This window comes from Marmota marmota, unplaced genomic scaffold, assembly GCF_001458135.2.
Source record: "Marmota marmota marmota unplaced genomic scaffold, marMar, whole genome shotgun sequence".
Lineage (NCBI taxonomy): Eukaryota > Metazoa > Chordata > Mammalia > Rodentia > Sciuridae > Marmota > Marmota marmota.
Window position 1 is genome coordinate 25,709,654 of NW_025999842.1, and position 9,351 is coordinate 25,719,004.

Sequence of the window (9,351 nt, forward strand, 5' to 3'; positions counted from 1 at the left end):
TCCCCTCCCTTCCTCTTTCTTTCTCTTTTCCTTCCTTTCTTCTTTTTTTTTCTTTTTTTTCCCAGTGCTGGGGATTGAACCAAGGGCCCACTGAGCTTCATTCCCACACATTTTTAACTTTTATTTTGAGCCAATCTTGACAAGTTGCCCAGGCTGTCCTCGAATTTGCAATCCTTCTGCCTCAGTCTCCTGAGTTGCTGGGTTTACAGATGTGTACCACTCACTGCAATGGGCTAATATATTCCATTTTCTTATGTCCTTGCCTAGGCTTTTGTATTAATATCCACCAAGTCATGGATACCTTCTTTATCTATTATGAGGGAAAATATTACAAAGAAAAAACTCAAGACAGGAAGACTTACTTCACACTCTTTAGCTATTCTTTTGTGGGCAGGAAAAGAGAAATCAAGAATAAATTCACTTTTTAAAAGATAGCAACAACTAATTCATGCTGGAAATCATTCTGCAGGGGTAATCTGGGTGATAATATATGGGTCTTAAGCAAGCTTCTAGATTGTGAACGAGATAGCTCTGGGAATTGTGACCTTCCCTGTCCTGTAAATACTGACATGTAACACACAACTGAATGTCCCCCCACCAAGAATAAGATGCTCATGTTCCTCAAGCAGAGCTCTCCTATTCTTCGTTATAGAAGATGGAGAAGGACAAGGGGGGGAAGTAAAGAGGAACAAAACAATTCCCTCTTTCATCCCACAACTGCTCCTGCAGTTAGATTTTTCTCCATGACCCAATTCTAATAAACCCAAGAGCAGATAACTGGATTTCAGCAGGTCCCATTTGGGAGGCATCTACACAGATGTGTGTGTGGCTTCTGCTGCCTGTGGCACTGCCTGCGTGGGGGAGCTGCAGGACAACCTTCTAACCACTTATGTCGTGAGCCCCTGGTAAATGAGAACAGAAACATAGTGGGGTGGATTCAGCTCTTCTCAGGAAAGAGGATGGTTTCAATACTCCTCATCCCACACAGACTTCCAGGGTGCTTTGAAGGGAACCTTAGGCCAGCCGGCTTTTGAGCTTCTCCGGAAGATGAGGCCTGTGTTGTGTACAGATTTGACTCTGGTGGGCTTGGGGAGGGGAAGTAATGATATTACAAGTGGTGAATACTGACTTCTTGCTGATCCCTCCACCATGAGGCAGCCAACGGGGGACAGACATGGAAAATCTCAGTGACATGTGCATTTGTGTGCCCATGTACATGGCTGTTCCAAACCCAGGGTTAAGTGGGTTAAGTTACCATGCTAACATTATAGTAGTGTTAAGGACACCATTGTGTTATTTCTTTAATTTTAAAAATAAGAAATAATTAAGCCATTTTATTGTGTATGACCTCTGGTCAGCTGAATAATATTAAGGAACTATTACTATTATTTTCATTTATTGTTTTGCCTAGCAAATATGTGGCTAATTTTTTTTTTTTTTTTTTTTTTTGCTTGTTTGTTGCTATGCTGGGAATCAAATCCAGGGCCTCGAGCATGCGCTGCTAGACAAGCGCTTTACTACTGAGCTCCCCCTCCCAACCCTGTATTTTATTATTTAAAAGTTATTTGTGATTTTTTTTTATAACTTATTTTTATTTATTTATTTATTTTTTAATGTGGTGTTGAGGACCGAACTCAGTGCCTCATGCATGCTAGGCAAGCGCTTGTGTGAAATGAGAAAAGATTACAACTTAGTAACTGATTTCAACAAGTATATTTGTTGTAACCAAGATCAGTCACTGAGGAGCTGCAATTGCAGCTCAGTAGTAGTGCACTTGCCTAGCATGTGTGAGGCACTGGGTTCTATCCTTAGCACCACACAAAAATAAATGAAGATCAGTCACTGTATGTGGACCAAGGGCCCCCTGACCAACTGAGGAAGGAGGTCTCGCCTGCTCATCTACTAGCATCTCATGGTGCTAGATGTGACTTGGAATTCAGAACTTCTTCAGATTTGGGAGAGATAATATTGATGCAGATACCCTCAGTGAGTTGTTCTTATTCAAACATCAGTGTTTCTGCAGCAGAAAATAGCATAAAGGTTCTTACTAAGATGCTGAAACAATAATTCAGGCAGTTTTAGGCCGGCACTGGGAGGAATCAAGGGAGGCTTGGTGGGGAAGGAAGGATTGTGGGAAAGCTGTGATTCAGAGTGGTAATTCTGGTGGAAGTAGGGGTGATGAAAATTGCAAGAAACGAGACTGGAAATGGAGAAAGTAATTTTAAGGTCATTGTAGTATCTTAATGGTGGGAGTTGATCTATGGCAGTGAGCATAAAAAGTCAAAACAACTTTCAATTTCAGAGCATCGTGGATTGGGGAATTGCCCGATAAGTTATTGTGGGCCAATACTAATAACTGGGTGACCAGAAGAAAATTACTCTGGGAGTCAGTATCCACTTTTCTTTCTGAAATTGAGAAATCAAATAAGATTTCTGGTGATTTTCCATGGACTGAACACTCCTGAACTTCAGATTCACATTGCCAAGTGATCAGGGTGTTCTGTGTAATAGTTTTACAATAGGGGATGGGGGTGTAGCTCAGTGTTAGAGAACTTGCCTAGCATGTTCAAGGCCCTGTTTTGGAACCTCAGCACCACCAAGAATGAATGAATGAATGAATGAATGAATGAATGAATGACATACACAAGGGCTGGGTGCACATGCTTTAGCATGCTTGAGGCACAGGTTTGATCTCCAACAGAGTTTAAAAAAAAATTAAAGTACGCTTGATCATTGGTTAAACAAAGCACAGTATATATTTATACTCTGGAATTCTCTGAGGCAATTAAGAATAATGTAGACATGGGAAGATATTCATGCAGTAAGAAGAAAAGTGAGTTATATAACACTATTTATAATGATTCCATATACGACATACCTAGATGCTAGAATCTATAACAAATGGCTAATGGTGGATTTTTGGTAGCAATGAATACTAAACCTATTTATACCATCTCAGGTATAAAGCCTTTTGTTGGGATTTATAAACAGGACACACCAGATACCTTGATGCCATCTAGCAGGCATCTCTCTAATAGGCCTGAGCACTTCTATTTTTCTGATATTCTGTATTTATTTTCTGACTTATATGATCACCAAGAGTTGTCTGTATTTGTTTCCAAATTTGAGAATGCCAATTGTAATTATGTAATCTGATTTCATATTATAAAAATCAGTGAAATATTGGTTAAATATTACAAGTTATCTCCATTAAAGGCAAAGATAGGACTACCGTAAAAATCACTACAGGAGAAATTGAATTACAGTATTTAACATTTCAAATACATGGTTGAAGTCTTATGTGGCACTAGGATTGAATAATATGCAATACTTATGAAATAGTGCTACTTTTTTTGCTTGTACAGAAAAACAAATTTATAGTGATAATGCTCATGAAAAATTTAGACATGGAATAATAGTATTTTGTGTAGAAGATATTCAGAAATTGGATGGTTTGGGTTGTTTAGATCAGTTTTCCATTTTTTTTTGAGAGAGAATTTTTTAATATTTATTTTTTAGTTTTCGGCAGACACAACATCCTTATTTGTATGTGGTGCTGAGGATAGAACCCAGCGCAGCATGCGTGCCAGGTGAGCATGCTACCGCTTAAGCCACATCCCCAGCCCCAATTTTCCATTTTAAAAAACACAAACAGCTGTTGACTTCACTTATTAGTAGAAAAAAATGAGGCATTTGTATCTGAATAGTTAACAATTCTGTAGCACTAGAAACAATAATCCAAATTAGATTCATTAGATCTGAGTTAATATTGTATAAGGAAGCTCAATGCTTAGCAAAATGTAATTTTAGACAGCATTATTTAAGATGTGGGACTCTGTTTTGTACACACAAACAAAAGGATTATATGCAAAATGGTTGCATAACTTATCTATCTTTGTTATAAACTGTTCTGCACATCCTAAAATAATTTTGCAATCAGAATTATCAGCCCACTAAGCAGCAAGGAGTTTGTTTTGTTAATTGCTCTAGTTAAACCTAATTACTGTAGGGTGGAGTGACTGTGAAGGGAAGGAAGGCCCTAAAACAGCAGGAGGAATTTTAGAAAGAAGTCCAGTAGAGGGGTGTGCACACAGGTTACAGTGGACAAAAGCAGGCCCCACAAGAACTAGGTAAACATCTTTTGCCTCAAAGATCTGTTAAATTTGTTTTTAGTGAGCAAGCTTATTTTCAAGTGCTGATGTCAGAGGTAGGTTCTTCACTTCCCTGTAGACATTCCCAGTTTTGATGTCTATGGCTTCTGCCCTGGAGCACTTTTTAAGTACCACAAATGAGGGCTGCATAGCTGTATGTGTCCTTTAGAAAAAGAAAAAGAAAACAAGTTTCATTCACAGGTGGGACCAGAGAACCATTTTTAATCCACTCATTTAGTACACATTAATCAATCATCCAATGCACAGGCCAGGCACCTTGCTAGGTGCTAGGTTTTCGAGGATGCCTCCTTTGAGTGCTCTCTGCCACTAGGTAAAAGACTGCAGAGACAGATCCTTTTTCAGTAGGATGGGTTCACTGGTAGAACATGAGCAAAAGAGCGGTCAACGTGCAGAAAGGAAGCCTAAGGCCCCCTGTTCTTCAGAGGCACAGCCTGGGCTAGAAGCTATGTGTCTACTTCCACGCCTCACTGTGACCATTAGCCAGCTGCTCTGTAGAAAAACGTGTATTTCAATAACCCGGCACTGACTGTTGACTTCTATGCTGATGCTTCTTGGCATTATGAAACTAAAAATGCTTCCAGAGATTCCAGAATCTCATGAATTCATGTGTAAATTTAATAGGCAAAACAACTTGAAAAAGAATTTCACACATTGTGTTATCATTTGTTTTTGGAAAACCTCTTTTCCAGAGAATGGAGAGACCTTATCACCAGCGAAATTTTTCTTCAAGTCTGGCAGAAACTTCTTATATTAATGTAGACTAGTTATTAATGAAATAGGGTCAATAGGAAATAAACCTTTGATTTGTTTAAATATATTCTGGGTAGACCATCAAGACGAATTGGTGTCACTTGCCTGATGAAGGGAAAATTGGGAAACATTGAGTTAAGCACTGAGGTACCTGTGATTAGTTCTTTCTTGCTGGGTAAATGTGTTTATCTTTTTCCACTGGTATTTATACTAGTTAATGTGTTGCAGCAGATAAATCTACTTCCTGAGTTCATCTTTCAGCTCGTTCTCTTCTCTGTGGAGCTGACAAATGGTTGGAGTTTGACACAGTTTATCAGTTGAGACCCTGCTGGGTGCTGGCCAGCCGCTTGCTTGCTCAGACTACCGCCGAGAAAAAGTGAGTTATCTGCGGGGTTTTTTTTTTTTTTTTTTGGTTTGTTTGTTTGTTTCTAGTTCTTCTGTCTAGAGGAGTATGCGTCTTAAGAGACAGACTCAGATGACTGTGAGAAGTTTTACCTCCCATAGCTTTGAAGTTTTAAGCCCAGAATGGGTTCTTGATCTTTTTCTAGTGGGGTCACTGTGAAATCGCATTAAACGAGACACAATTTTCAATTTTATTCCAAGGCAAAATTAAACCTATTGGGTGATGTCATACTTGAAGGGCACTGAAGGTGCCTTACATATGATAGGCACTGAAAAACATGTTCCCCAAAAGGACTGGAATTCCAGAAACTGTTGTTTTTCGTTGTTGTTTTTGTTTTGTTTTGTTTTTTTCCTATGGGTCAAGACAGCCTACAAGGCAAACAGATGCCTTCCTCCTATCAAGTCTTCTCAATTTAACTTCATCCACAGAACTAGAGTTAAACAGTCTGAGGGCCTTAATTTGTCAGTTGGGATCTCTGGAATTTGACTTTTTATATTTTTAAATGGTTGGTGGCGACACATTAAAAGATACTCAGGAGAATATTACAATGCACTCATTACCCAGTTCAACGATTACCAGCTTAAGACCTGGGGTATTTCATCTGTATCCCTACCCAACTCCTGGAGATTTTGAAACAAATGCTCCAAAACATATAATTTCATGTAAATATTTTATATGCATATCTAGAAGGTGAGGATTTCTTTTAACTATAACACTACCACATTATTCATGACCATTGGGATTACTGTATGTTTTTTAAGGACAGATTATAATCCACTCTTCAGGACACTGAGTGAGAAGTGGAAGAGATGGCTCTGTAGAAATTTTTCAGCATTAAAAATATATCCCAGGAGCCAAGATTGAATTGCAAAAAGGATTTTGCTCCTTTCTAGGTTCTGGAAGGCAGCATGCATATGCAGGCACCAAACTGGCATTTAAAGCTCTGTTGTTCCGACTGAATTATATCCTTGGGGTGCTGGGTGAGAGGGAGCACTTCACTCAGACCAGCTGGTGGTGGCAGCATAATTAGTGAGACGTCAGCCAGCTCCGAATAGAATCACCGAGGCATGTCTCCACACACGTAAGCACATGCATATTTGGCAGCCAGCAGTGATCTAGCAGTTGGATTCTAAGTGTGCCCCGTGCCACTTGTTGAGCCTAATGCAAAGTGCAGTCTAATCACTGATGTGCCCGTGAACATGATTAGCTGTTACCAATTAGCAGACAGTCTAAAGCCCCTGGTGTTACTGGCTTGGATGCAACCTTCTGGTCCACCCTTCAACCTCCTTCCTTCTCCTTTCAAGCTTTGGGGAAGAGGAGAGAAGCAGAAGAGGAAAGAGGGTCCAGATGGGAAGAAAAGAATGCTGAAAAGATCCTGTAGGAAGTAGGTCAGGTACTCTGGAGATTAGAGTAGCTTGCTTCATCCCTGAATGAGGGAGCCAGGGACAAGTAGCATACAATTAGGAGGAATTAGAACAGCAACAAGTAGCTTGGATTTATCAGCTTTAATTGTCTATTGTCAGAACCAAGCTCTCCTCCAGAGGATCATGGTGGCAGTCTACATCCTAATACTTTTAATGGACCTTCATTGTGGGATTAGCTTTCCTAAAGACGGCGCCTGTTCTTTTAAAAGGAGCTGTTGGGGAGTCTGCCTGGAAGACACTGAGCTGTTACTTTCTCTGTGATGGGTCCCATTCTAGGGTAATGCAGTGTTGCCCTTCATCCCCCAGAGGCTCACCTTAAGGGAGAAGATGCCTATTGAGCTATTGAGCATTAATAGGCAGCCTGCTCCCCCCCCACCCCCCACTGTGTACTTTGAGGAAACAATGGGCTATAGATGGAGACCAGATAAGTTCGGGCTGATGGCTTCAGAATCTCTATACTATCTTCCTGTTAAAAGGGTTCTTGCTTGGCTTATTCATAGAGAGTTTTTCAAAAGATAAGGCGAGTCTATTAAAGGAGGTTTGTTATTATAATGACTGTCTTCTCTCACCTCTTAACCACTCAGGTGAAAAAAGAGGCATGTAAAGGGACCAGTCACTTTTCTCAAATCCAGGCCCTGAATGAGCTGGGTTTGAACTTTTTTTTTTAATGTCCCCACCAACTAACATTTAACAGGTTCTACAACAGATGTGTCCCCTCTCTCCCCCTTTCCAAACCTACCTGTATCTTTGGCGTGGCAGGTGCTTAACAATGGTGTACGTGAGGACCCAGTGAACTTTGGGTGTTGGGGTTTGAGTGAGTGCTGGCTTTGCTAGATGCCTCAGTAGCAGCCCTGTATGTGAGCTGGCACCTCCGGGGTGCACAGGGTAGGTAAGATCCAGTTAGGTAAGAAAGCCTCAAAGTGCACTTTTTGCTTCTCTTCTCTGGTCTTTAGTTTTCTTAGCAGGAAATGGGGTGTTGTTCTGGATCTGTGGCCCTCAACTCAGGCAGGACACTGGATTCCCTTTGGAGCAGAATGTGTGTGTATTTGTGGGGGTGGGATAGTTCAAATGATCTCATTATTAACCCTTTCAATTCTGCCTTATTCTCTCCTGATTCACTGAGCATACATGGAAAAAAAAACAACTTGGATTTCCCTTAGAAACGATGAGAAAAAAATTATCAGTCCCATTTTTAATTTAAAAAATACATATATGTCTTCCTTCATTCTTTGGTCAGTATTCTGTGATTTCAGGGAAGCACACTGGGACAGGCAAACCCCAGGCCCTGTGCTGCTCCTGGAAATTGGCCTCCCAGCTTCTGTTTCCGCTCATCTTTCCCTTTCACCTTAGTTGTTAAGCCCACTGGGCCCTCTTTCATCTTGCTCCAATAAAAATGATCCTATCTGCTACCCGTCTTTTTATTTCCACCATGGGCCTCCCCTCTTTCAGCTCTCCTCCCACGGAAAGGTGAGAGAACAAACATTTGTCCCACAGTCTTATTGGTGTGGAGGCTACTCTTCCTCCCTGCAAACACCAAGAAAAGAGCAGAGGAAGATCCCTGCTTCAGAGTGTGCACCTGCCCTGCCCCTCTGTCTCCTTTCTTGAGGGGCTCTGCTCTATCTTTTCTTGGTTTAGGTGACCTTTTTTCCACCAAATGTAAGATTATGACATGTATGCTGGACTCAGAAATGATCTCTTTTCTGAAGCCTTTTCAGGAATTAAAATCCTCTTGTGTCTGAACATTCACCATAATAAAAACATAACGAGAAAGAAAAACAAATTTTAGAAACCTACCCTGGCTTTCCTACTAATGCTATGGGGATGGTTGTTGTTGCTGTTGTTATTTGTTAGTGGATGTCAAACTGGATAATTTAAAAATACGTAAATGAATAGATAAGAACGCAACCATCTGTCTAAAGGGCCAAAAAGATACCTGGGCGTCATGACACAGGTGGTTTCCAGAACACAAGACCATGGCATGGTCTGGGTTTTCTAAAGGCCTCTGGATAGTGCTTAGCCCATCTTCATTCCTGGCCAGGGAAGGGAACTCAAATTTTGTTCTTTAGTTTACTTAATTTTTGTTTACCTTATTTAGGAAGTCAAAACACTGACCTCATTTCAAAACATCCCACAGCACCCCTAGGATCACCATCCCCAAAGTTGGGCCCTGATGTGTTTATCAAAGTTTTGGGGAGGTGAGCTGTGTCATGAGAAGGAAGTCTGTGCTATTTTTAAATGGATTTAACGCATCATTGAAACATATCATACACATATCATACCAGTGACACACACAGCACATTGTCACACAGCATGTGTCATACATACATTCTCTCTCACTCACACACATACTTGCTCTTCTGGTCCAGCTTTTAAAAAAGAAGGCGGTCAAGAAAGCCAAGCCCAGTGACTCCAGTTGAAAGGGCTGTTAAAATTTAAAAACCAAGTGTCCCTCTAGTTTTCAGCCCGGCTTTGAGACATGTGGGAGGGCTTCAAAGCTACAGTGCCCCTCTTTTAGGTTCAGGCTTACAGTTGGTCCCCAAATGTTTACCAGCATGAGGATGCCTAACTTACAGGAAGTGGGAAATGGGTGTGGGGGGTGAGG

General features: G+C 40.9%; 1 protein-coding gene across 1 annotated transcript in view; it reads left to right on the top strand.

The window, feature by feature from the left end:
- Positions 1–9,351, top strand: part of Prdm1 (PR/SET domain 1) — a 98,442-nt gene that overhangs the window by 63,008 nt on the left and 26,083 nt on the right. The gene's annotated exons all lie outside the window — the stretch shown is intronic.